Genomic DNA, 14,041 nt, shown 5'->3' with positions numbered 1-14,041 from the left:
CTCCATTATTATTGATAGGAACTAAACATCTCCTTATCACAACTAAGTACACAGTCTGACTATCCTTTGTATAAAAACAAAACTTGGGAAATTCTATTATGCTCATGGAAAATCTTTGGAATGTGTCGGTTACTCACGTTACATGATTTGGACATGCATAAAATGAAACGTCGACATATATAAAGTGAAAAGTCTCCTCATACAAGGCTTTTATGAAAGTTGATTATATCAATTTCAAAGAAGTATATTAGGAAGACAAACTTTGTATATAATTAAAAAAATAAAGAACACATGGTTTTTACTTGGGGTGCAGATAATATGGTTACTCATGTTACGGTTACTCACGTTACATTTTGTCCATGTATGGTTAACAACACACATGTCATTAAAAATTCAATAATGTGTGTAAAATTCATTGCTAGGAACATCAAAAAGAGATTTTATACCAAAAATTGGAACAATTGGAGCTTTATTAGGGAGTAGGAGGGAATTAAGTATGATTTCGCTTACTAATTATGCATAAATTCATGACGAAAATTTTGCGTTTAAGAGCAGTATACCCCAAGTTTCCCTTATCAAATCTCTTCTCAAAACCCTATTGCCCTCAAGCATGAAATTTAAGTATAGAAACACCTGTTTCTTGACCTCGGTCCGAAGATAATACACCCCAGCATCAACGGTCACAGCAGGGGGCCACACACGATGGATTGCATTCTGTTGAGTGCATGGAGTTCCATGTATACACGCGTTGATAGAAACTTTTTTCTTCCTTTCTTTCTTTCTTTTTCTTTCTTTCTTTCTTTCTTTCTTTTTCTTTCTTTCTTTCTTTCTTTCTTTCTCTCTTTCTTTCTCTCTTCCTTCCTTCCTTTCTTTCGTTAAGACTGTATCGTTGCGCGAGTGAACGGCATGCATCCCATATTTTCTTGCTGTACGGACAGAAACTAGATGGGATGCATCGCGGTCCTTGCATGCTAAGCATACCGTAATTTTTATTCCGCATACTTTCCTTATTTCGAGGTCGATTTTCTTCGTTCGAAATTGAAAATGGACTAGTATTGGATGTCTGAATGTAATATGCCTTTGAAAACGTGATTAATATCGAATACAATAATTTCATTCCGAAGATCCTTCTACAGGCAGACAAGTCTTACGTAATAGCACAGCTGTTGTTTATCGTTTCGTCCTTGGCTCAACGCTCGTTTAGCTGGCCCGTGGTGGTGAAATCGAGACAAGGGGATTACCTGGCCAAGATGGGTTTATCGGGGTTGGAAAAGTTGTTTGAGATTTGCAAATGCAAAACGGGGTATGCGACCGCAGTTTGCAGTCCGAAGTGAGGTCAAGAATCAAACGGGAAATTTTCGTAATGTTAGCATAATCGCTTAATACCAATTTGCATGAAATAAATTACTGTATAGTATTGTAGATTATGTGCAAGACAACCTGCACGCAAATTTTCGGCGTGATCGTGCGGCCAATGGCCGAGATCTTAAGGGGGGCCTGGGTGCCCCCCTCCCCCCCCCCCCGGGCCATATCAACTCCCAAAATACCCCGGCCTAGATAGGGTTACAGGTAAGGGCATTCAATGTGTTCTTCGAACTCACTTTAAAGTTTGGTTAATCAAAACCAAGTCTTACTAATGCACAATGCACTCTTGCATTGTGAATACTTCTACTAATATTCAATTTTTTGTGTGATTGTATGACCACTGATATTTTGATGAACAAAGAGTCGCATCAAAGAGATGTACCCTCATTTTGCTTTTAATTAATAAAAAATAACTTCACAACTCACCATGAGACTTAAAACTTGACATCCCACAGAAAATGTTACCGAACTGAATGATTTTACTGGTTACTCACATAAGATGATGGTTACTCACGTTACAAAGTTACGTTACAATTTTTCTTCATCATTTTTATAAAAAATTGTACTTTTTAATGATTTTGATAGTCATCACTGTGTCAAAGATTGTTGAAGGAAGAGAATTTAAAATCCCACCAATTAACTGTGAAGAATTTTTCTCTCAGAAAACAAAGTCAGTTTTTTTGGTTACTCACGTTACATCACCTGAGCAGGTTGCAATATTCATTTTTGAATGAGTACTACAAATTTACTTGAAAAGCGGTTGTGTATTTTAAGTAATTTGACTCTTCTAAACTTCAGAAATATATAAAGTGGTATGTTGTTGCAATAGCAAAATGGTAAAAAGGCATATTTCATTTTTCACTATTTTTCTTGTATTTTGGTACACAATGGAAGACACAACTTTTGACCATTTTTTTCCAAAGTATACATATGAAAATAAACTTTTTATTTCTTGTTCCTGAAACTATCATGTATGAAGGACTTAAAGTATTAAAAAATTCAAGAAAATATTGAATTTGAATTTTTAAGCTCATGTCCACCAACCTGTGGAATTGCCCATTTATATATCACTTATTCAATAATATTTTCCAAGAGCAATTGCATATAAATATTCTTCTAAGCATTCCTGCTTTTTTTTTCAATAAAGATTTATTGACCAATATTTTGTAACAAAAATTCACAATATTTTGCCAATTGTTTTGTGAAATAACAGGACTGTCATGGGCATGTCACTGGATATTCATCATGTGTTTCAGTTAAAGTTCGCTTCCCAATTTAAACATGATCTAAACCTTCTTTGTGAATTTGGGCGTTTGTCTAGACTACTATTACTACTACTTCTACCATTTCTATTTGTATTACTAGTACTTCATCTAATTCTTTCTCAACTACTACTGATAATATACCACTGCCATTAGTGATTATACTCTTATGGGTAAACTGATATCTATTTATGATTCAAATTGAAACTCATATTCTTGGTCTCGGCCGTCTTCTATTTATACAATGTTCAGGGATGTAGTTGAGGCCAGTAGTTCTGAGTTATAAAGCCGCTGGAGAAACCCTTCCCTTTTTACGTGGCTCGGGTTGTGGTCAAGGCCGGCAAAATGCGGCCTCAATGCCGGCCTCAACTCCGTCCCTAGTGTATATTTATATATTATATTAAACAGATTTTAATTTCAGATTTTACATGACTTACTTGATTTATCAAAAGAGTAGGAGACATTGGCAATATAAGTTACTCCTACAAAACAAATGGATGCACTATATCTATCAAAGTTGGTAGAGCCATGAAGTTGCTATGACTGAGTTCCAACGGGCAACAAATTTATTCAAGCAGCAGTTCATTTGTAAAGAAGCACAAATGAAAGTACTGCAGTGAGTACCTCATTCATGTCAGCCGTTCAAAGTGGCTTGTTTCATGGGAAAATCCATGGAGTTATTTCTGCAAATATTTATTTGTAATTTTTATTAATAATCTATCTTTTATATCAATTAACTGGAATTCGAACACATGGCAAAACATCAATTCCTTAGCAACATTGCGCCAAGAAATTTGGTCAGATTGTATTAAGTAATCTTTAATTAATGAAAAAACTAAGAATTTGACATTTACTGAAATCAGATTTTGACACTTTTCTGATTGTTTGCGGTGAATGAACTTTTAAAATGCGGTAGTTAGAATATTGTTCTTTATTACTGTATATGTCAGATGAGTGCCAGCACATACCCAGTCTAGTAATTTGGAGTCATATTTCAGGACATGTTGCATAATCTATATTCGCATGCCTCCGAATTATGTACATGTACTACACATATAACCAGACCGAGATGCAGCGAAATAGCAATTATCATCACAATATCGTCACCATAACCAAGTTTTATGCCAGATACCCTAATGTTTTGTGAAATACTTTTGTAAATGTAAAATTTCCATGCCATTCACTTTAAGCTCAATTGTTTGATGGATTTCAATGTGCCATGTTGTTCCACTTTGAGAAAATTATTCAATGTTTTCAGTATTTATTCCATGGCAGTGTGTAACACAATGGCCCTCATTCTGAAGTCAGGATTAAATTAGGCCATGGTTTAACTCTGCTAAAATCATGGGAAGTCAAAATTGTCAAAATCTTGTTAACATTGTATTTTTCTTGTGTTCATTGCACTTTTCCATCATGATAAACTGGTGAGGAAAACTAATTCACTTATTATTCGCAGAACTTTATGAATGATTTGTGACAGACAAGCTAATAAATTGAATCTGTACTCGTTTTTGTGTCACAATTGGCTATCCATACTTTGACCATAATCTTAGACCTGGGGGGGTGTTTCATAAAGAAATAAGTCGCACTTAAATGCCGACGCGTACATGATATGATATATCTTATTGATCAATACGCAGTAGTGCGTATCCTTTTCGCTTGATGTGACCAATGAGGCCATGCCTTTTATACCACGCGCAACTAGACATTTAAGTGCAACTCTAAGTCATTCTGAAATCTTTGTGAAACACCCCCCAGAGTTTGAATTAAACCCTAGTTCAGAGTATGGGCCAATGACACGACAAGGGTCAAGGGAGTGTAATAAGAGATGAAATCAATATTTTGCAATTGAATATAAATATCTCTACGAAGGGGGCCCCATGTTTGCACACCTAATGATTTAAGTTAACATTTAACAGGAATTTTCTTTTGATAAAAAAAAACCTTTTAGTTTATAATGTTCCTTATACTCTTATTAGTAAGTGTGCCCAAAATCTCGTAAAAATTTGAAAGATAGAATGATTTTCGTGGAAAAAACCTCGACCAGTCATTTTCAGATAAAACAAAATAATGGTGACCCTTGTCTGTGCACCCATTCACTTAATACTCGCGATTCAGGGATTTTGATGAGAAAGGTTGTCACATCAAATGCCCAACATTCATCATTTTTCCGCCATTTTCAGTCGGATTTGTTCATGAATATCTTTTTATGTATTGCATGTGTAATGTTTGTGGTCATTGCGTATCTTTTACTAGAATCGCGCAGATACACGAGTGTGCAGACGGGGACGGTACAGACATGGGGGACCTTACCATACATGTATAGCTTCATTAGCTTGATTGTAAAATATTGATTGAATCTTTTTGTGTTACAGGACCCTAATGGGGTCTATTGTCTCTTGAATGAAATTGAAAAAAAATTATTGTATATTTATTTATTTATTTATCTTGATTCTCGCCAAATGAAATGAGTCTAGATATTGAGCATGTTCATTGCATGTACACTTTGTGTGGAAATCCTAGCATCCTGCTTGGCTCGATGCTTTTCATATTTTTAGCAATTGATATCATTATTTGTTTGAATCAAATAAATTACATATACATATACTTTGATATTGAGCTCCTGGTTCATTCCATGTACATTTTGTGTGGAAATCGCTGCATCCTGCTTGGCTTGATGCTTTTCATATTTTGAGCAGTTGATATCATTATTTGTTTGAATCAAATAAATTACATATGCATACACTTTAATATTGAGCTCCTGGTGTATATTTGTGTCCCTCATTGAAGTTCAGTAACTTAATTTTAATTTTAGTAAGTGAAATTGTAAGAACTCTGTTTTAAGGCCTGGTCCCACTGGCTGACAAACACAAAATGTATTCATAACGGATACAGCGGACAAGCAAAATTTCGGGGTGGCTTCATCCGTTTTCATCCGCTCAAGACAATGGACAAAATGGGCGAACAATGAAATCACAGTTGACGGAGGCTCGATGGATATAGAGCGTATGAAACACTCATGCAAAGTACACAACGGATACATAACGTTTTCCAACGGATGGCTAGATTCTTTTCAGTTTTACATCCTCTCTGCATCCGTAGGTGCAGTGTGACCAAGCCTTTATATATACATTAATGCATGCATTATATTCTCGGAGGGGGGGAAAGAGAGAGATGACATGAGAAATAAGAGGAAGGAGAAAGGATGTAGAGGAGATAAGAGGAAGGGGGAGGAGAGAGGGGGAGAGAGAGGAAGGGGGAGGAGAGAGGAAGGGAGGAGGGGGGGGGGAGAAGAAAGGTACATTGGCTACTGGGAAAGTTGAACAGTGGTGGTGACATTACACATCCTTGAAAAACCCCTTATTTTTTTTATTAGTCATTTCATTGTCAAACATGATTTTGACAAGTTAAGGTGAGGTGTTTCTACATTTTTATTCAATCATAAGTCAGTAAAGACAGTACCTCTTTATTATGACTATTGTGTTCATGAACTAGAAAATTATCTACACAAAATAAAACACAAGACAACAATATAAGTTTTAAATTAACACCTTTTAATGATAAAAAATATGAATATGTACAGTGAAAATCTACAATACAAAGTAATATACTTCTTGGAACCCACAGAATGTGAGAGTAAAGAACAAAATAAAGAGATCATAAAATTCATGCATTTGACATAGAAAATATAGAAATACTTCGGACATGTCTTGCACATTTATGATTCACTTGTATAAAAATAACTTTTCTCCATTGCTAAAAAGCACAGAACATTTTCATCCTTTTTTGTACAATGGGGCAGACTTACCACAAACACCATTAATGCATGTATCAGAAATTAATGGAGAACATGTATACTTGTGATGAACAAAAGTGTACGGTTTCTTTTTTTCTGGCGGGGGGATTTTGAAGTTTAACATACATGCATAATTGCAAACAGGAACAAACAGCTCCAGTTCAAAGCACCTTTGGGTAAACAGCAAATTTCAGTTCTCTAATAATCAATTCCTACCAAACTACTTATTCTTTTTCGCCCACTCTACCGATTTGGGGAGGAAAATGATGACAAAACTTTCATCAGCCACTTTTGCTAAACCCTGCGTTCTTTTGATCATCATTCCATGCAATCACTGCACATTATCATTATTCATCTAGTACAATTTCTAGCTGGCAAATGTTACAACAGAACGAGGAAGAGAGAGAAAAAAACAATGAGTAGACAACAAGAAGACAATGGCCATATTCTGAAGTCGGGTTTAAATAAGACCATGGTCTAACTCTGTGCTAAAATTAAGGGAAGCCATAAGTGTCAAAATTTGTATGTTTCTTATGTTTACTTTGCTCTTTCCTAATTCATGGATGAAAGACAATCACTTATTTATACTTCCTAGACAATTATGAATGATTTGAGAGCCAAATGAGCTGAAATATGATATCTATACCGTTAGTGATTTATGCAACAATTGGCTATCCATACTTAAGCCACAAATTTAAACCTGAGTTCAACCCGACTTCAGAATACGGGCCAATGACAAGAAAAAGTAAGAGAAAAAGAGGGAATCCCTACTGATTGTTCATCACGCAAAATCATGCAGGATCACTCGATGATAAACATGAAAGATTTCAGGAATTAGTATAATCATCATATTATGCTTTACATCATGCTTAAGACAATGGAACGATGTCTCTAAGCGCTTTACTGGTATATAACCAACTAACTGAATGTCTACTGTTCTGATCCATTTTCTCAAGAATATAACAGCGAACTTTAATCACTCGTTTTTCAATACTTCATGGTCTCTATTTTATTGCAATAACACAATGCAACAATGTGACATGCTACCCCCAAACCAACAATAAGTTGCCCAAAATGAATGAGCTTGAAAAGGCACTTCTAAGCTTTAAAATGATATATAACTTGTCAATATTGATCAACTAACCCTCACAAGTACTTGATTGAATACTAATAATAATAGCTATTTTTTTATATAGCGCTTTTCCCATAATGGCCCAAAGCGCTTTACAGCAAATTTTTACCCCGGTCATCGGATCCTTGCATGCCCGCATACAATGTATGCACCTTCTCCAGGCCCGAGGGAGCATTCCAACTAGAGTTTCAAGACTCCATTGCTCGGCATACTACATAGGCTTTCGCATCCTACCGGGTACCCATTTAACACCTGGGTGGAGAGTGGCAAAGTGAGGATTAACACCACACTACAGAATGCAGAGGAAAGTCAGGGAGAGCTTCAAAGAATGAGAAAACTAGGTTTTACGTTCAGGGTTTACTCAAGCATGATATGTGCACACTGTAATCTCGGTGAAACTTCCAAGCAGACCACAAAATGGTGTCAAAGGAACTCAACATCCAACTTTAGAGTTTCATATTTTACAGATTGAAGAATACCAGACCTGCCAACCTCTGGGAATGAAAAATTGTATTCTGTGATAAAAAAAATGTATTTTTCCCCCAAAAAAGTGTATTTACAATACATTACAATAGAATGCATGGCGCACTCGCCCATCGCGGCGCTCAAGCTGCATGCAAGCTAAAATGCGGACTGCTCTTGCGGATGAAAAAAAAAACATTGAAACATGCGTATATCTCACCCTGGTTTTAACAAAATGATTGAAAAAAAAACAAGTTACCTGAAATTACATTGGTCTAATAACCATATTTATGTAAGTTTTATGAAATAGAGACAAACAGAGATTGGTTTTTTTCAATAAATTACAATTTTGTTTCAACATGGCAAAAGCAATTTTGTTTCAACATGGCAAAAGCAATTTTGTGTCTCGCCCACTTATGAAAATAACCAGAAATATCGCAATTTGCAAGGGCATGCAAGAGAATTATATCGAAACTTCATTTTGAAATGACTGGGTTGGAATAACACTTGTCATAAGTGCCTTGCACATAAACTTTAATGTTGACCTGAAAAAAACCTTTGACCTTACCATGTGACCTCCGACTGCAGCATAACATGCAGGTCCCCCAAGTCCATCTACCATCCACGTTTGGTTGAAAAGCGACTTTCGGTTGCGGAGTTAGGTGTCATAAGAGAGTCTTGCATGTAAACTTTAACATTGACCTGAAAATGACCTTTGACCTTACCATGTGACCTCAGACTGCAGCAAAACATGCAGGTCCCCCAAGTCCATCTACCATCCAAGTTTGGTTGAAAAGCAACTTACGGTTGTGGAGTTATGTGTCTTTACAGGTATGTGACGGACGGACGCCGGACAGACGACATTTGGATCCCTAAGTCTCGCCTTAACCTCTGGTGGGCGAGACAAAAAAAAAATATTTTTTAAAGAAAAACGTATTGCCGTATTTTGGTTGCAAAAACGTACTAAATACGCCAAAAAAGGACCGGTTGGCAGGTCTGAGAATAGCTCTTTCAGACATAATTTTTGCTTTTTGGAGACCAAATTAATTTTTTTCGCATCTCTGGTAACTTATTCTTGGTTTGGGGGCGACTGGTCACAACTGAGAAAGCAAACTCGTCATATTTTATCGTACGAAAATGTTACACATGAAAATAATGCACAAATAGTAGGTTATAAAGGACACCAAACACATAACATTAAATAATTACAGAAGTTTTCTACTCTTCGTGCATATCTAAATAGGCAGTGCAAGAAAATGTGCTGCTAACTAGCTCAAAATTATAAACCAAACAAAAACAAACAAGATATTAAAAGTACTTTGTATTTTAGCAAGGTGATAATACTGCTTTCAATATATTTACATTGATAATCTTAATGAAAGAAAACATGCTGTAAAGAAATATGCTTGGAGTTATGCTGAATAGACTGCTTTCATTACTTAAATACAAATGCTGTGTGCTAGGCTTCCCTTTTTTCTTAGGATAATATTGCATGAAACTTACAATCAATGTCAACAATCGTATGTGATTGGTGACAACAATAGGTCTGGGGCCTGTTGCAGGAGTTGCAATCAATCGCAACATGATTTTTCAACCAATCAACAGCGCGCATTTGGGACTTGCGATTTATTTTTTCTACTTGCATTAAACGCATCTCTTTCTGCAATGGACCCCTGGAGGGGACAGTCAATTAAAACTGAGGTTTTCATGCTAGTTACAATCAATGGCACAGATAATTGATGCTAGATTTCCTCTTTTTAAGAAATGCAACATTTATGGAAAAACAAATTTCATGCATGTAAATTATAAAACCTCAATTTCAAGAGGAAAATGGAACCGTTCAAGCTAAGAACACTTGGGATGCAATTGCAATATTAGTTATAACAAAATTTTGGGCATATTCACTCAAATTTGCAAACTTTAACAGAAATGTTTTTCACAACAGGAGATTTAAATAAAATTCACAAATTCTCCATACCCCCAACAAATAATAATCCTGAGTTTCGTGCAATCTTAAACACAACAGAAATCTACAATTCTTTCACAAAATCTGAGACATACAAATAACTGTTGTAACACGTATAATACCAGATTAACTAATTTAAAGAAAATTCTATAACTGATTGAGTTGAATCTTACAGGTTTCTGCAATAGTGTTTCTCAAATAAAAAATCATCTATATATCTTAGCACACACACACTAAAATCATTCCCCTTTCAATAACCATAAAACTTCATCTATATTCCATATTTTTTTCCTTCAAATATCCATGATGCCTGTGTATCTTGCAGTACAATGAAACGCATGAGAAGTACTGGTAACTACATTGTAGAAAATATAGAGCGACAATCTTCATCTATAAATCCATTCCATTTCCATTTTTCAAACAAGCCACAACCTTGCCTATTTGAATTTAGCAAAGCTAGCAACAAACTCATCTTAAAAACAAGAATTTGAATTCTGCAATCCTTGCCAAGCAAAACTGCCCTCATACATGTATACAGAATATTCCTTCAGCTGCAGTAATTTTTTTTTTAAATGGGGGGGGCTACATTTCACAACTTACCGCCTAAATTTGCAACACTAAATAAGCTTGGACATTGCAGTTGAAGGGGAATACAGCCTTGGCCATAAAATATTGTGTTGGGAGGGAGAAAAATAAATTAAACAGAATGGTGAAAGTTTGAAAGAAATCGGACAAGTAATAAGAAAGTTAGAGCTGTTTTAAAATTGAGATCACTAATACCATGTAGATTTCAAATTGGCAATTGGGTGAGTAAATTATGACAAGGGGCAAGGACAACTTTCCCATAGGCCATGTACTTTATTATCAGGGATTTGTGGTTTTCTCCTAAGTACCAATTCCCCTGGGGCAGTAATCTAAATATAACCCAGGTAGTATATTGTTTTATGTCCTCACGAAAGAAAAATATAATTTGAAATAAAACTTTTGGGAAAAATGACATTTTAGCCATAATATGTATTGGAGTACATGGAAGAGTAGTCCTTGCCTTACATCACTATGACATCCCATATGCGGCCAATTTGAAATCTCCATGGGTATAGTGATTACCAATATTTACAACTTTTAAAAATTCATATCTTTCTTTTTGTTTGTCCAATATTGTTCAAACTTTCACCTATCAACTTGTCTGATTTTTCTTTTCCTTATAAAAACAAGTTTTTATTTGGGTTGGATTCCCCTTTAAAGGGGATTTTCTGGGGGTCTTTTTTTTTTAATTCTGAGGCTATGTGTAGCATTCAAGGGGCAAAATTGCCCAAAGACGCCATGTAATTTTTTCCCCACATGAGCTGATCAGGGGGTTTCCTAGGTATGTTTACATGATAATCAAATTGTCACTCCCTGAAGCCAGGTGGGTGTTTGATAAAGCGGTTATCTTATTTTTCTTTCACAAGATCTTTCAGTTGATAGTATTCCTTAAGTATATTACTATCAGTAATTGCACCAAATATCTCATAAAGATTTGAAAGAAATATATGATTTTCTTGGAAAAACCATGGGCAGTCATTTTCAGATTGAACAAAAAATGATGCCCCATGTCTGCGCACCCATTCACTTTGCACACGATTTGGGGATTTTGATGAGAAAGGTTGCATTTTTAGGCCGTCACATGAAATGCCCAAAATTCATTATTTTTCCACCATTTTAAGTCGGATTTTTGATGAATATCTGTCTTTGTATTGCATGTGCATAGTTTGTGTTTGTTGAGTATCTTCTTTTACTAGAATCGTGCAGATACGCGTGTGCGCAGACAAAGGGGGCTGCGCAGACTTGTGGGAACTTGCCATATGCCTAGTTGTGTACCTACAGTGGTTAGAGGTTAAAGGTACTATAACAATCTCCCAACACCCAATTATAAAACATGGAAGAGCAGTTTGTACTAGGCTAAGGAATTCAAACGTTAAGAGGTTGAAACACAAACACTGGTTGAATTCACTTGCATAGCAACAGAACAGAACAAATAAAAACAAGAAAATTCTTTCAAAGGCACATAAAAAGAGAAAAGATATCCGATTTTGATTCCACATTAATGTATGCCAAATATCAAAAGCTAAAATGATTCAAATCTACATTAAAATGGCTCATTAACTTCTTTTGTTAACTTTCACATCCTTGTTAGAAAAAAACACACACATTCAGTAAACAACAAATGACTGGGCAAAGAACAACTTAATTTCATCTTGGACACAAGCAATCAAGAAACCACTTGGAAAAAAATTAAAATAGTAGGAAATGATTTCGCCAAAGCATCTACAGTCTTTAAACAAATTCATGGGCATCCCAAAGTAGCATATATCAATTCAACAACAAATATTTCAAATTATTTTCCAGTGAGACAGATCTAAAAATTTTATGTAATGAATCCCCGAAAATATACTAATCGTGTCCAAACTAAAGGCATTTCAGAAAAACATATTTATAACTCGATTCAAGAGATTAAGATGAGGTAAGACTGGAGAAAAAAATGCAATACACACGACTCTAAATAACTTGATTTCTTGGGCCACAGCATCAAGTAGCACAAGTTTGGCATACTGTCTAAAAAAATTAAGGTGATTACTTTACTTATGGAAGGCTGACTTAATGAATGTTAACTGTAGTTTGATCTTTAATCTTTAATACAACTCAAACCTTCAAGTTGAGTCATCAAAGTTATCTCAAGAACAAAATGAGAACATACAAACGAAGTGGAATGCCTCTGGCAGTCTCGCCTGAATGACGCGATTCAATATAGCAGAAGTGCTGAATTTGAAAACAACCAAGATGTGAATAATTATTCACAAAAACACCATTCACTGACCCTAAATGACCTTTAACCTCAATCAAGTGACCTGAAACTCGTGCAAGACCATTAGTGATACTTTATTACTCTTATGTCCAACTTTCATGAACTAGATCTATACACTTCCAAAGATATGACATTTTAAAATTACCCCCAACATGGTCAGTTTGTTGACCCTAAATGACCTTCGAACTTGGTTAAATTTTCATTGTTCATAACGCCTTTACAACGCGGCTGCCATTGGAAAAGTGGTGCCTATACAAACAATAATAAATAATGCCTCCAGCATAACGACCTTGAATTATTTGACCTGTCAAATTAGTACATGTGGAATGCCTCTGGCAGTCTCACCTGCATTGCACGATTCAATATAGCCAAAAATGCCATTCATATAATGATACAATACTTCACTCATTGACCCTAAATGACATTTGACCTTGATCATGTGACCTGAGACTTGTCAGTGATACTTGATTACCCCTATGTCCACAATTCATAAACTAAATTATGACAGCAATTTAATAATTATCTATCCTAGTTTTATGAACTAGACCAATACAATTTCAGAGTTGTATGTATGATGGTAATTCTACAAATACCCCCCAAATGGCCAAAATTCATTGACCTTAAATGACCTTTAACCTTGGTCATGTGACCTGAAACTTGCACAGGATGTTCAGTGATACTTGATTACTCTTATGTCCAAGTTTTATGAATCAGATCCATAAACTTTCAAAGTTATCATGGTAATTCAACAAATAGCCCCAACTTGGCCAAAGTTCATTGACCCTAAATGACCTTTGACCTTGGTAATGTGACCTGAAACTCAAGCAGGATGTTAAGTAATACTTGATTAACCTTTTGGCCAAGTTTCATGAACTAGGTCCATATTCTTTTTAAGTTATGATGACATTTCAAAAACTTAATCTTAGGTTAAGATTTCGATATTGACTCCCCAACATGGTCTAAAGTTCATTGACCCTAAATGGCCTTTGACCTTGGTCATGTTCAGTAATACTTGATTAACCTTATGTCCAAGTTTCATGAACTAGGTCCATATACTTTCTAAGTTATGTTGTCATTTCAAAAATTTAACCTTCGGTTAAGATTTGATGTTGACGCCGCCGCTACCAGCACCTAGTCTCACTCTGCTCTGTAGGTGAGACAAGAATCCTTTTTCACTCCAATAAACATGTATGACATGATTTGCGGTTCATTT

The sequence above is a fragment of the Lytechinus variegatus genome, chromosome 18, assembly GCF_018143015.1.
Source record: "Lytechinus variegatus isolate NC3 chromosome 18, Lvar_3.0, whole genome shotgun sequence".
Taxonomy (NCBI): domain Eukaryota; kingdom Metazoa; phylum Echinodermata; class Echinoidea; order Temnopleuroida; family Toxopneustidae; genus Lytechinus; species Lytechinus variegatus.
Note: the sequence above shows the minus strand (reverse complement) of the source record.